The sequence below is a fragment of the Anguilla anguilla genome, chromosome 11 (assembly GCF_013347855.1).
Source record: "Anguilla anguilla isolate fAngAng1 chromosome 11, fAngAng1.pri, whole genome shotgun sequence".
Lineage (NCBI taxonomy): Eukaryota > Metazoa > Chordata > Actinopteri > Anguilliformes > Anguillidae > Anguilla > Anguilla anguilla.
The window spans coordinates 6,647,617-6,663,173 of NC_049211.1; positions in this window are offsets into that span (position 1 = coordinate 6,647,617).

Consider the following 15,557-nt stretch of genomic DNA (forward strand, 5'->3'; position numbering starts at 1 on the left):
CTTAAAATCATCATTTTTAAATAAATTACACATTTACTGAGAACTGAGAGCCCATGGGCAAAACATTGCGCATTATTCCAAACCACCAGCAGGTGGGAGTATTGACCTGTATTCCTGTATTGCTTTGTCATATACCAGACACTTTCCACACAAAAAGCAAAACAAGAAGCTTATAATAATTCCACTGTCAAAGAATCAACTGAAGAAAAACAACCACTGAGAATATCGCAGCGGACCACTGGAAATACTGAAACAAGCGTATTTCAAGCATGCATACAGATGTGAAACTGCTGGATTCAAATCAATACCGTTCACCTGAGTATTCTTCACCTGCGGGACATAGAATATAAATTTTACATGCAAGACATTCTAAATGTGAATCTGATCCTGGATCGTCTGAGAAATTTTTATATCTTGAGATATTTCCATCCCATAGTTCCTGAAGCCAACAAACCATGGATGAACCTACAATGCTTTATCCAGCCCTGGAAGGACTGAAAACATGGGCTGTATGTGTGTGTGTCTGTGTGTGTGCCCGTGTGTGTGTGTAAATGTATGTGTGTGCTTCTGTGTGCGTGCGTGCATGTGTGTGTGTGCCTTTGTGTGCGTGCATGCATGTGTTTTTGTGTGTGTGTGTGTGTGTGTGTGTGTGCATATATGTGTGTGTTTCTGTGTATGTACATGTACATGCACATGCACACCCACGTGTAAGAGCATGTGTGTTAGTGAACGCTGAGGGCCAGGATGTCTGTACAAACATCCGATGCGGTGTTGGCCTGGGGCAGCCAGGAGGAAGTGGTAACGCATGAGCTCAGGCTGATATATTCTGGGGACAGTGAGGCAGGAAGCTCAGCATCACAGACTCCGGCAAGCGCGAGCGAACAGGATTCGGGTTTTCTAGTTCTAGCTTAAAAAAAAAAGTAGCTGCACACTTCTGTATTTCCTGAGAAAAGCAAAAAAAAGGGGAAATGTAGTATGCCACAAACACGCACAGCGGAGGTTTGAGGGTGAGGGTGGGGGGTGCGGGGGCAGATGAGTGCTAGCAGAGAGCGAGGACCACCCCTCCTCCCCCCCCCCCCCCCCCCCCCCCTTCAACAGTGGACACAAACACACACACACACGTACACTCACATGCACGCACGTGCCCACACACACATTATATAAATGTGCGCGCAAACACGCAGTCACACATACATACACGCGCGCATGCACACAAGCACACACACACACACAGTCCTCACAGTTCAGTGCTTGGTAACTGAATTTGGCCCTATGAAAAAATTTTTAAAAACGCAATAGCACCACGGCCCAGAATTCTTTTCTCCCTTTCACTAGCTTACTTTGTGCTGGTGATTCATAAATGAACACTCGCTCCACAGTACCTTCATAAACATCTCTCTGGCCTACATGGGTCGATGGCAGATTCCTCTCTGGGGCCAAAACTGATCTCCTTGACGACAGGGACGATTCTTTTTTTCAGTCCTAGATTCTCCGTTCCCATCAGTTTCCTGTCAGTACAGTGTTTTATGAGGAGTTTATAATAATAGTTTCAACAGTGAACTCATGACAGACATGTTGTTAAACACAATTGAGAATAAAAATAGAAGCACCTATTTAAAATGAAGTACGGGAAATACAGAGGCTTCTTCCTTCATTTTTGCACCCCTGTCCTTACCCATGCTTAACTTGACTGCAATTGTAAAAAAAAAAATTTTTAAAGTCAATCTGTTAGTCTTAAGTACGTTAGTCTTATATTTGCACATAAAGTCTATTATTTCTACGTATTATCCTGAGTATTCTAAGTGAGTAGTAAGACTATAAAAACGCAGGTGTATGGGGCATTTCTGGTTGCCGTTATTAGTATGGGCTGTGGTCTGCTGTCCGGGACGGCACTTTTGTGCGTTTCCTGCCAGGGAGGCGTGGGCTCACGGCAGTGTGGAAGGCCCCCGCCTCCCCCCCCCCGCCACCCCCCCGCCCCGGTTCCACTCCAGCTGTGTTTCCACACCGGCCCGTCAGAACCCTCCGCAAAGACTCAGCCACATCCTCCGCACCGCCGCCAGCACAGAGCTGGCACACGCACAAGCACACACACACACACACGCGCGCGCGCACACAGAGCTGGCACACACATAAGCACACACACAAACACACACACACACACACACACACACACACACACACGCGTGCGCACACAGCGCTGGCACACACATTAACCACATGTCAGCCGGATGTTTTAATGCTACGTTTCTTCTTTTCTTTACTGATGTTTATGCTACATGTTGACACTAAGTTAAAAAAAAAAAAAAAAAAAAAAAACTGTAGGTTTTTATGAGTCTTAATGTTTTTTAAACTACTTTTAACGGCCATATTTTTTTAATGGAGTGTAAGCACTCTACTCTCAGGGCAACACTGTCTCTCTCTCTCCATCTCTCCCCCTCTCTCTCTCTCATAAATTAAGTCCAAAATGTCCAATTATAGCGGCCGTAGCCGGAAGCAGCTCAGACGGTTGCTAAGCGCTAGCGTGACGGAGCAGGGAAGGCGGGCAGGCTCCGTTCGGCGCGGTCTGGTCCCCGCGCGCCAGATTCGGGGGAGGCGGCTGGCCGCGAAGGCGCGGCGGGCCCGTCTGGGTTGCGGCTCGGCCCGTCCGGGTGGCGTGGAAAACGGTCAAAAAACGCTCCCGCGGCAGACAGGCTGCCGTCTCCCGCGTTAGCCGCTACGCCATCTGCTGCGTGCTGCACGCTAGCCTCCCCGACTGTCCGTGGCTGCCTCCTGCCAGCAGCCTGCTCAGACCGGCTCCAACTGCCTGTGGGTTGCTATGGCAAGCGCGGCACGTATTTGAGCCATTTCAGCGTTTCGGTTTATTGAATTTCGACGAATTTCCTGATTTGACTGAATTGAAACTGAATTTGCCCCCAACTCAAGTGATCATCCCTTAATCCCCCTTGTCCCAGCACAATTCGTGTCCTTCGACCCTCGACCTCTCACCTGCAAGAGGCATCTCTGTCTCTCACCAGGCCGCCACTGTAAATAAGAATCTGTTCTTAATTGACCTGACTGGCTAAATTGAGCTTAAATTTAAAGAAATGAAAAAGATCACACTGACACAACAGCAACTGTTGTCGCCTATAGCAACCTTCGGGGGGGGGGGGGGGCTCCAGACAGTACAGTACTGTTGATTTGGGCGTGGCCCAAGGTGTCCCCCTGTGGTCCGTCCCCCAGCTGTCCAAAGCGCCCCGGCCCAAGACACCCCCCTGCAGGTGTCAGCTGGTCCCCCGCCCACCGGCCCCGTCCCTCAGGGGGGACATTACCGCCACGGCCAGATGGGCCGCTTCGCCTTCCCAAACTCCCCGGCGAAGGAGGCGGCGCCACCTGCTCCCAGAGCCGCCGCCACCGCCACCGCGGGCTGGAGCCGCGGAGTCCCCCCAGCCCCGTCCCGCCCTAGCCCCGCCCACAGGAAGGACAGGGCCGGAGTCTCCCCACGGAAACCACAGAGCGCCAGGCCACCAGCCCCACCGCGGTCACATGACCCTGTCCGTGACTGGAAAGAGGCAGTTAAAAGAGCGGCAAGCACCAAAAATAAAGAGGAAAGCAGCTCAAACATACTTGAGGGGGAGGGGGGGTTGGGGTAGGGCGGTGGCAGGGTCTAGATAAAGGGGTGGGGGGTTGGGATAGGGTGGTGGGGGGGAGTCCAGATGAAGGGGTGGAGGGAGTCCAGATGAAGGGGTGGTGGGGTTGGGATAGGGTGGTGAGGGGGAGTCTAGATGAAGGGGTGGTGGGGTTGGGGCCGGGTGGGCGGGTCTAGTTAAAGGCTTTACACCCTCTCACATGTGAAATCCGAGCAGGAGGAGGAAAAGGCGGGGGGGGTGGGGGGGTATGTTGTGACTTAACATTTCAATCCGGGGAAGGAAGTTCGCAATTAGCGGCCTTAATACTTCAGAAATGAACTGGATAATGAGGATGGATGAGGGAGGGTCACTAATGGCACTGAAATAAGAGCAGGGAAACGGGAGGAGGCGGTGGTGGGGGGGGGGGGGGGGGTCGGGAGGGTCGGAGAGCCGTCTATAGACCCCGTCACGCCCCGGTACTGAAAGACCCCCCCCCCCCCCCGACTCTCCCTCCGTCCCAGCCCCTGCCTGGCTGGCACACTAATAAATATTTGAGAGCAGAATTAGAGTGAGTCTCTGGTGTGCAGGGCTGGGAAGGCACGGTCCGGCATGCTCTGTGGACAGACAGCGAGGCTCCAGGCCTGGAGTGTGTGTGTGTGTGTGTGTGTGTGTGTGTGTATGTGTGTGAGAGAGTGTGTGTGTTTGTATATGTGTGTGTGTGTGTGAGAGTGTGTGTGTGTATGTGAGTGTGTGTGTGTGAGCATGTGGGAGTGTGTATGAGTGTGTGCGAGAGAGTGTGTGTGTGAGTGTGTGTGAGCATGTGGGAGTGTGTATGAGTGTGTGCGAGAGAGTGTGTGTGTGAGCATGTGAGCATGTGTGTGTGTGTGTGCGTGTGTGTGTGTGAGCGTGTGTGTGTGTGTATGTGTGCGTGTGCATGTGTGTGTGTGTGTGTGTGTATGTGTGCGTTTGCGTGCATCAGTTGTGCCCTGCACCCTTTCACACCAGTTTTAATGTGTCATTTTGTCTAGGTTATTCTGTTCATATACGGGTTTGATTATCACATTCATAAAAACAGCTGCAATTACACTGTAAGCTGTGTTCTAATTGCAGTGATTTCAAACCTTGCATTAGTTTGCCTTTTTCTAAGAAATGCCCAAGAACTGACATCAGTTTCTGGATTGCGATAGGCCAAATGGATGAAACTCCTGAATAGATTTGCGATCTGGAACGTTGCTTTCCTTTGTGGAAGAAATGACTCATACATTTTCACGGTTTCTCTATGCTGGGGTCGGTCCTCCGCAGACCGCCAGTTTGTGTGTGGGATCCTGACCATAAGATGTTTCGTTATGCTTGGGCCATGGACACTGTTGCCGTGCATGGGCCATGGACACTGTTGCCGTGCTTGGGCCATGGACACTGTTGCCGGGCTTGGGCCATGGACACTGTTGCCGGGCTTGGGCCATGGACACTGTTGCCGGGCTTGGGCCATGGACACTGTTGCCATGCTTGGGCCATGGACACTGTTGCCGTGCTTGGGCCATGGACACGGTCGCTGTGCTGTTGCCAGCAGTAGTAAGGCTCTCTCTCTAACGTAGGGGCAAAATGGAAGCCGTGGGAGAGCGAGACTTCATGAACCGTATTTATGGGTGGACCTACAGTAAGCTGTCACTCACTGCCGCCTTAAACCAATCAAAAGGCCTCGTGACCCACAGAAACACAACAAAACGGTTCAAATCAGCCAGTAACTCCACCCATATTTTTTTTTTTTAAATAGAGCCTCAGTCTCTCATCCCTACCAAATGGAAAAATATCAGTTGGTCTCCTCATCAATTGGAGAGGATTACTGCCAAGGCAGTCAAGGCCTCTTAGTGATGTTAGAACATAAACTGTGAACCTCACAGGTTTGCTGGTAGAGCAGACACTAGGCCTCGTGTTTGTTTACAGCATTCATCCGCGTTGTGTTGTGGAAACGGTTTTCTTCTTTTCATTTCTTTTGACGCCCAAATTACCCCAGCAGCACAAACTGCCGTAAATACGTTTAGAAAAACGAATGGCTGAAGCTGGGATCTATTATTTTCTATTGGATTGTGTGGTCAGATAATCTCATTGGACCTGATCAATACCATACCAGGAGCCCTTTAGGGGAGGCCGGCGAAGCCCTATAACTCTGGATCCCCCCCCCGCTTCGCTTCCCCGTTTCCTACATTCCCCATATTATGCTCCTCTTCTTTTCTCCTGTAATCGAAAAACCAAAAAAACCACCCTCGGGCCCATGGGGGAATCCAGCAATGACAGCGTCAGGGCAGTCTTCGTCATAACAATGTGAGGTAGGAGCAGGACGAAGAACATAACATGACAAACTTGCATGGGAGCAAATTTGACATTTGAACTTCGTACTAGACTGGTGTTTGTACACATAATAAGGGTTTGCAAGAGAAGTAAATCTGTAGTCATATTCAGAAAATGAGGGTGGTGGGGAAGGGGGGTGTTGGTGTACTGTCCACTGTGTGAGAGGTGGGGGTGGGGGGTTTGCAAAGTTGTCTTGCATTATTTTAAAGTATCTTGTATACTGTATATCTGTATACAACCCATTATCTCTGCATTTCTGTACCAAGGCACGTATATGCTGTACGTCTGACTCCAATCACCCACGACGGCTAACTCTCCTCTGAAACTGCCCCTCCCTAACAAGCGTTCGGGTTCTGGGTTCCATGTCATTATATCCGAACCGAGAATGTCTCTTCTGGGATTTTTCGCCTTTGTTATAACGCGGGGCCGTCCTCTCCGTTCGATGCGCGTGTGATATATATTTCATGGCGAGGGTCTTTCATGTTCTCCGCCGCGCGTGCGCTCTCTCAGGGCATTGTGGACTGGGCGGACGGCCGAGGAGGGAGCCGATCCTCTCGCGCCCAGCCCCACACCGGGGGAAATCCAGCCAGACAACCCTGAGAAAGTGAGCGTAATTATTACCAGCCGTGAACTGCGGGCTAGACGCTAGCCGCAAACAGCCTTTCATCAGCACCACAGTCGGTTGCTAGGGGGCTGGTCCCAGTGAAACCTGCTTAACAACACTGCACGTTTTAAAATTTATTTCCGTATGTTTTTATAGGCACAAAGTAGCAATAATATTTTTCATATGACTAGTCCGTGACAGTTCGCCACTATCAGGGCAACATTAACGGCTGTACAGTGACGAACTTAGAGAGTGCAGGGGGAAATATTTCAGTGTACAGATTGCGGGCACAGCGTAACTCGTATTTTACCGTCACTTTAAAAAAAAAAACAGAACGTTCTTCTCAGCTAGAGGAAATGGGATGCAGGGGTTTTCAAACCGTCTGCGAACCGAGATATAAAGGCACGGTGACGCGGACATCACAAAGTGCGGCGACTCGTTTTGCTGGGAAGCCGCGGGTCAACTGAGTGGGTGGCGCAGGATGAGAATGAAACTCTACGGTCCCCACGCACAGCCTTTGATCTGCGCCGGTTCCCCAGGCTGTGATCTGATTACAGACCAGGGCCCCCCGTCTCGTCTCATCCCCCCACCCTCCCCTCCCCTCCCGTAGAAGGCGTTTGAACCTCCGCAGGCCGCCTTCACATCGGCAATCTTTCATCATGTCCCAGCCAATGAAACAAACCGGAGAACTTTTTTTTCCCGAGATCGCTTTAAGATAAAAAATGGGATTGCATTCAGTTTGCTAAACTGCTTCAGTTACTCACATGGGTCGTGCCGGGTTCACTCAAGAGTTCATATTAAAAGCAAAAAGCCAACATTAAATGCGATCAACGACCGCAAGGACACAGGTGGTTACGTAAGACTTGCGCAGTGAAGCATCTCTCTGTTTCAACATTCCAGCGTTTTTTGGATGAAAGCACACAGCCTAAATGAACCATAGTGTGTGTGTGTGCGTGTGTGTCTGGAATCCTTGCTTTGGGACTGTCTGGGTGGGGGGGCTCTCTTCTTTGGGGAGATGTATAATGTCCTTGGGGGGGGGGGATTACCAGCCAATAAGATTTTTTTTTTCAAAACTATGTTTTCTTCCAGCAGAGAAAGAGAAAATTGAAAAGATATAATTTCACAAAGGCCTTTTCTCATCAATCCTGTTTCCTGAAGGACATATTTCCACAAATGAAAAGTGAGTTCTCAGTAGACCTACACTACCTGATTAAATAAAGGCAGATTAAACAGATGGGACACGTAATTGATGCAGCTCCTGTTTACATCGACTGTATCATCAGTAGTGGTGTCATACAGACAGGGGTGGGTGCCATCAGGGATTTTGGGCCCCATGAAAAAATCTCACATTGGGCCCTAATAAAAATCATTAATCCTGCATTCTAATATTTCTTGAGGACCCTTGTCAGTCAGGGCCCTTAAAATTGTGTCCAACCAGGAGGTGAAATTCATTAGTGGAATCAGCTGGCTGAGGTCATGGGTGGAAGGAACCCATAGCAGGACTTTTACCTTCTGACCCCTGGACTTTCCATCTCTGCTTACACATCATAGGTCCATCAAAGGACAAGGGCAGGTCATGTGTTGTTTTCTTGACGACAGACGCTTCTTATCTGGGTTCACATCTGGGTAATGTATAGAGTTCTACGTCAGTGGCAGTTAGTGCACACAGAAAAGTGTGTTTGTGTGACGGCATGTGTGTGTGTGTGGTACACACAGCCCTGGAAAGAGGAGGGAGTACGTCAATAAGGGAACACCTGAAGGGTAGAACTCGTAGCGTTGACCTGGCGACCTTGAATAATGGCTCTAAATATCAGAACACACCCTTCGGTCTACATGGGAACCCCCAAACCCCCCCCCCCCTGCCAGGGAACGTTTTTGTGGTGAAAAAGTAGATGAAATGCAGTCTCGGCTTTCAGGTGAAAATCTGGCAATATTAGGCTGAAAAGGGAAAGTTTTCTAGCCGACTAGGATGTAGCCAGGCTATATCAGGGCAAAATCTGAGCTATATTGGTATTGACCTAGTCCGTTTACAACAAAATGTCTCCCAGCCAAGATTTCCACACCACTGGGCATTTAGATTCTGGCTTTTGGATAACAGGAATCGGGGTATACTGTGATATTCCAATGCTTCCCCGAACAATCAGAGAAAAATGAAAATGAAGGTGGATTTCTGACGGTTTTCTGTAATGCCATATAACTGCCACTAGCCACTGCCGTAACTACACTACACTGTTCTGTTATGTAGCTACCGCACAGGAAATTTATATTTGATACTCACACATTACAGATGAGGAAGAGGAAGAATTGAATGAGATCTTTACATATTTTACCAACCACAATGTTTGTTTTTCCCCAATTGGACTTTTTCTCTTTTAGATTCCAAATTCACTTTAAATGACTTCACAGAATTCAAAGTTCAAAATTCTAAATCGTGTTTAATGTTTTTTTTGGGCGTGCTCACAAAACACTTTTCTGAACCATCCTCGAAATGACAGAACGCCCCTCAGAGCAAACCTTCACAGAAATGGAAAGGTTGAAAATTCAATCGGTCCGTTCTGCACACAATGTCCGTTCCACTAAAACCCCATTATTGGCCGAGTATTTGCAGTTATGTTCTCTCCCCAGCGCTGTAGAGAAATGAGGGGTGGCGGTGGGGGGGGTTTGGGGGGTGTGGGACTCTCTCAGCGTTCGTTACCCCCACAGCCTTCTCCCCAGCCCTTCACCCGGGTCTCCGGAGACACGCGCGACTGACGGGTCAGGCACGGGACACACACACAGCTCGCAATCCGACGGCCGCCCTCCAAGAGAGAGCGGGGGGGGGGGAGCGGGAGAAGGAGCAGCGCTGGATTTTATAATTTTTTTCCCTGTACGTCTCGCGTCTCGCATCTGGTATTCATTGCGCGAGGTTCCCGCCAGAACGCCCGGGCAGCTGTCTCTGAGCCGCACTCTCTCTCTCTCTCTCTCTCTCTCTCTCTCTCTCTCGCTCGCTCGCTCCTCCAGCCCTCCGCTCGCACAGGAAGCACGCCCCCCCCCATCCCCCCCCCCCCACCCCCACCCCGCTTTCCGTAGCCTCGGAGCCCGGCGGAGGCTCCTAATTCACAACAGTTGCCTGGGAAAGACGTCGGCCGCCCGCGCCTACTCTCTCTCTCTCTCTCTCCGTCCCTCGATCGCTCCATCCCTCCCTCCCTCCCTCCCACACAGTAATCTGTGGGATTCCCCCTCTCCCCAGCTCACAGGCCTCTGACCTGGCTCTACACTGCTGGAATAACTGTCAAAAACACAGCAGAGAGAAGAAGAATGTGGAAGAAGACACAGAAAAGAAAGGAAAGCAGTGAGAGGATGGTGGACGGAAAGATTTACCAATTAACCCTGACAGCCATTTTTTTGGGGGGATGAATTTAGAACAGGGTCAAGGCCCACCCAAAAAAACCACCATACATACCAGCCCCACCCGACACTTTCCGTGGCCTGATGCCGGACTGTGTTTCTTCCAGGTTTTAAGGTGAGACATGAGGTACCAGCCCCTGTCTCAGCCACAGTGTATAAGCACAGGAAAAAAATTAAATACAAAGTCTACAGGAAAATCTTCCAGCAAGGGCTCTGAAAATACTTAGAGGCTTTTCACAATGCTCCCACAGAGGGAGATTTGCCCCAACGACAGTGAAAACGACGGCACATGATTTGCTCATTTAAAAAAATTTTTTTGGCATTCCTTATTTTAAATGTTCAATTCATTTTTTACAGCAGCATTCAACCTCCACAGCATCTCTCCCAGTCCTCCTCAGAAAGAGCCACTTCTTCTCACACCGCAGCCCACAGGCCAAGCTTGTACAGACCAGAGTCAGAGGAAGATGCACTGCGCGTGCAGCTTTGGCTGCAAGCCGGCCCTAGGCAGCCGTTCCACCAGCAGGGGTCACTAGAGATCAACATAGAAATCCACCAGGTAGAGCAGCAGAACAACTCAAAGAACTACAGGTGCACCAGTGTTGGTGTATACAGACAGCTGTCTCATTTAGCATGGGTAATTGGTGGAAACAGAAACCTGCATACACACCGGCCTTCCAGGATAAGAACTGCCCACTTCCCTGTCTTAAGACCACATTTCACCAATTCTACTTTAAAAAAACCAAAATGCATTTAATTAATTAATAAGTAATAATATGTTATTTTACGTTTATTTAACCAGGATGGGTCAGTTGAGAACAATTTTTCATTTACAATGACGACCTGATGAAAAACAAAAAGCATTAGGAACGTCACTGGAGCGGTATTTTTGTGCAGAAATTGTCTGGGGAACACCAGTCCGGGGCTTCTCCTGTCCCCAGCTGGTTCTGCAGCCTGAGGGAAGTCTAATAAATCGCATTTGTTTTGTTCTCTGCCATTTTGTCTTGCTGTCCCGTTTTCTCCACACGATATACCTTTGCTGCTCGGTGTCTGAACAATGGCCACGAGCAATGAAGTCAGTGTGTGGACACAGATCCAGCCTCAGCCGACATTTGTTCGGCTGTTCTGGGGACAGTACACGTGAACGTTTTCTACAGAGCGTACTACAGCTAGAAAACAGCCCCCACAAATCAACAGAAAAACAACTCTCAGAGGGGATTGAAACATTTGATCAATTATTATGCATTTAAATAATATACAAGACCATACCTTCAGGTATTATTAGTCTGAAATAACCTAGACGAGGTCAATTTTAAAAAATGCCATGGTAACTAAAAATAGCGAATGCACACTGCCAATTAAATTTTAGCAGGCTACATTTATTAGATCAGTTATAGAAATGATGAAATGATGTCAGGTGTTTAACATCAGGTGGGGAATAAAGAAAAAGGAATAATGTCCCCTCATCCGCTGGTCAAAATTCTGTGAGTAGCTATGAAATGTTGAAGGCCATATTTCCGAATGAGAGTTCAATACTTCCAGGATAAAGATGAGAGCAAACATACTTCACGGATCAATGTATTTTTGTCTAAAAAGAGAAGTCATAAAAAAGATACAATTTTTGCATTTTTTGGCCACTTCTCAAAGCTAACCACTTCCTTAGATCGCTGAATTGCAAGACATGTTCCTAACTGAACAATGCCAGCAGATAATGATCAGAAGTGCTGAATAAGGAAATTGCGTACAGGCATAACCAACCAAACCCTGAGGAGCCAGGCACACCAAACTCAGTGTCATTTTTCTGTGCCTCGACAGGGAATCAGTGAGTGCATTTCATTTTCTACCCTAAACTCAAGATAACGGAAAACTTTCTTCTTTAAAAAAAATGTCGAATATTCTGTCAATTCAATTCATAAAAAACAATAAATGAAGACACGTGTATCACAGTGTTCCTCAGATGTCCAGTAATTTTGCTGCGTTGCCTTGTTTTTCATGTGTTCTGATGTGCATTCTGTGTGTTATCAGGCACACAATTCTTCAAAAAGGAAGAGACCCTAACCATTCTCAACGGTTCGTATAGGCTACATACACTCACATGTTTCTATGGGTTTTTACTTGGTGCGGCAGTTAAAAAGCAAATCTTCATCCATCATATACGATTGTGATTCAGGTTAATGTTCACGATTGGCTTTAAGCTGTCCCTCTTTAACGTATCCGTCACATTGGTGCAAACTGAAGTGCGAGAACGAGACTTTGGGGTTTCACACACTGGTGAAAAGGATATTCGCCGTCTGTCCTGGAGACACGCAATGTAATTACCTCTCGCGTCCGCGGAATCACATTCGCTGGGGCCCGCTGGGGTCGATGGGCTTTTCCTCCGGGTAGCTCTCATCCATCTTGTGCGTAGTAGCAGGGATATATAAAAGCCCACGTGCTTTTCTCTACAGTACTCACGGAGTGCTTTCGCCGTTAACGGCTTTCTCCTGCTTCGGTCCGAAATGGGCGAGGGAGACCGAAATGGCACCATAGCTCTGAACGAGGAGGATGAGGAGGAAGAGTTCAGCACTAGGGAAGGGCAGGAGGATGAAGGCCCGTTGCCTGAGTGGAGCTTTATTGAAGTGATTCTTCAGGGACTTGAGGAGAAATCGAACACTGTGGAGCAACTTCAGCCTCTATAAAAATAGAAGTCTCAAGCAATACTTAGAAACCACCTACCTGAACTTTCTTTGGGGTAACAGTTTTATATTGAAGGACTAGGGATCTTTTCATTCACAGCCAAATGTCTTCCTCAAAGGTCAGAATCTACATGCTGATAAGTCTTTTCTAACCAAAGATTCGGGGAGGTACTTTATGAACTGGTGCAACTCCCCATGGAATAAGAATTGTGCTTTGTCAGCTTGTATTGTTTGTACAGTATGAAGGACCCATCCTCAATAGACCATTTTTCTGTAACAGGGTACATGTGTTGGGATGGCACTGGAGTTGGGGTGTACACACACTATAAAGCAGATACTTTCAGACAAAGCAACTGACAAAAATGAAAATTTCATACAGTAAGCAAAACGCTTACAGTTACAATCACACCACCTTCCTGGTGTTTGTCTCAAGACCTGTGAGAGAATAGTTGTGGTTTTTTAATATAAAAACCTTGAGATAAATAGAAACTTTAAGTATAATTGGAAAATGTGAGTTTCAAGATATTTGCAGAAGACATCCAGTGAATCTCCCTTCCTGACCGACTGGGGAAGGTTGTTCAGGCAACCGGGGAAAGGGAAGAGAGAGTAGGCCGGGGCCGCGACAGCCAGCTGGCGGGAGGATGCGGTACAGAGAGGTCTGGTTGGAGCGCGTGGTGTGATCACGTTACTGACTGACGTTACTGACTGACGATCGGAAGAGGCCTAGCCATTTGCAACTTGGTAAGCCAGTGTGAGAGATCGCATCGGAATTGAATGTGGGCGTGCTGAAGGTAAGCTGCAGTTAATTTTTTTTTTTTAACAGCACACCTGCTGTTGTCAACTTGATGACATTACCTGAAAGCTGACATTGTGTACACTGAACCAAGATGGGATCTTTGTAAACACAGCGGTGGCAGCACGGCAGCGTTTTACCTGGATTTATTTATCCATTTTTAAATGGGCAAGGAGTTGGCATCAGCGCGCAACAGTGGACCACACCCTTTGGCTTCGTCGTTTTCCTCGCGCCTACTCTGACGCACGCAATGTCATTGCGCTATATTACATCTGGGGTCATTTGATGACTGCACAGAGTCAATTTCAAACCAGAACAAACAAGTGAAGAGAGCGGTGGTGCCCGACAAAGTTTTCGTACACCTTGCTGCCATATGGCGCTCCAACTTGTCTTTTTTGAGTTCTTGGCAAGGGACCTCAGCTATAAACCTGCTTCGCCTAACCACCTGGCTCTGTTGCCTACATAAACGAGAGTATGTATAATAATGCAGTTAAAATCCTGGAAAATGTAGCTCAACTGGCTAGTTCGGGCGAGACTATCAGCTACATAGTACCCAGATTCTATGTTATCCAAACTGGAGCGTACTGTAGCCAACGTAGCTTATGTTGCAGATCACATTTTAACATGGAATTTAAGAAACTGAAATCGCTGTTTTTCGGCAACAGTAACAGCACATGTTTCGATTGCTTGCCAACTGAGTATAAGTGGGTTATCCAGGTAACAATGCAAGGTTCTACATAAACACACGGCGTTTAAGCAACCTGATGGTACTGGGACTACACAATTTCGCCTTATATCTGTCGAATAGCTCCTCCTCTGCACCGCTCGCGCCGATACACTTTTCAACAGCGCGGGTATTAACGTTAAAAAGATGATACTCTTGTGCTAAAGTTGGGCCTACCTCTTTTTTGAAAAGCCATCTTTTGTTTGGAGAGGTATGACTGTCGACCCGCGGCGTTTACTAATCTTAAACAGCGGCTTTTTCGAAAATTCTTACCTGAGGACCAACCAGCTGATTCCCTAGCTGTGAAGCCACCTTCCGCTTTGCTTGAGTAGTCGGGTCAATAAATGACCAATCAGTGAACTTGAACAAACATAGATTACAATAACTAATTTAAAAAAATATGGTAGCCTGCGTGAATGTTTTTTTTTCTTCTCAAATTATGAAATGTAGTATATCAGGCATCTCTGTAGGCGTAACGCCCCACACCAATTGAATGGTCAGAGAATCCTTGCCATTCAGGTAAGCACGTTTTTTTCGCTCATCATTTAAATACCCTAATTCTTCTTTTCTGAGCCATCTGTGGTAATCAGGATTAATTTAATTTAAATCTTATACTGATAGGCACTGGAAACACAGCGCGTAATTCTGTTTAAAATTTAGGGCAATTTATTAAACAAAACAAACAAAAAAATGTAGGGCCTACTTTATAAAATGGTGGGACACCTATGATATGACGGTTATTATTATTATTATTTTTTAAAGGTTTTCATAAACGTGTTTAAGCAGATTCCAATAAAAGTTCTCTTTTCTTCCATGAATAAATTGTGAGTACATATACAAATGTTGTGCATCTCCCTCCATTTTTTTGTCAGCAATGCTAGACATGGAAACGATATTATAAGTGCATTTGTATCTCTGATGGATTTTGAGTGGCAGGTAGCTCAGTAAGCTCACATGGTCATGGTCATGGTCACATGGTAATGATGATGAGCAAGCCAGTCCAGTGCATCCCACAGGAGCTCGGCGCAGTTAAACTGCAGTGTACCGACCCTCAGCATATAAACCCCATCCTCCAATCTACCTTGAGGCAGCAGTCTCCCCCCATACCCCCCCCCCCCCTCCCACATAGTCAAAGAAGGGCAGAACATCCACATTCGTATTGTTTAGTAGCTAATGATTAATTGTACTACTGTACATACAAGACATTGAGATGAGCTTTGATTTGGACAGGATTTTAAATTTGTGACCATACACTTCTGGGGTTTTTTTATTTTTATTTTGCACCAAAATTATTTCTGCTGTTTGTAATACCTCTCAGTGGAACTCTGTCCTTCCACAAACTGAGCGTCTGTGCTGCCATTGGTTGTGGATACGTGTGGGCTTACTGTCATCGTTTTGACAGACACAGTTGCATCTTCATTAC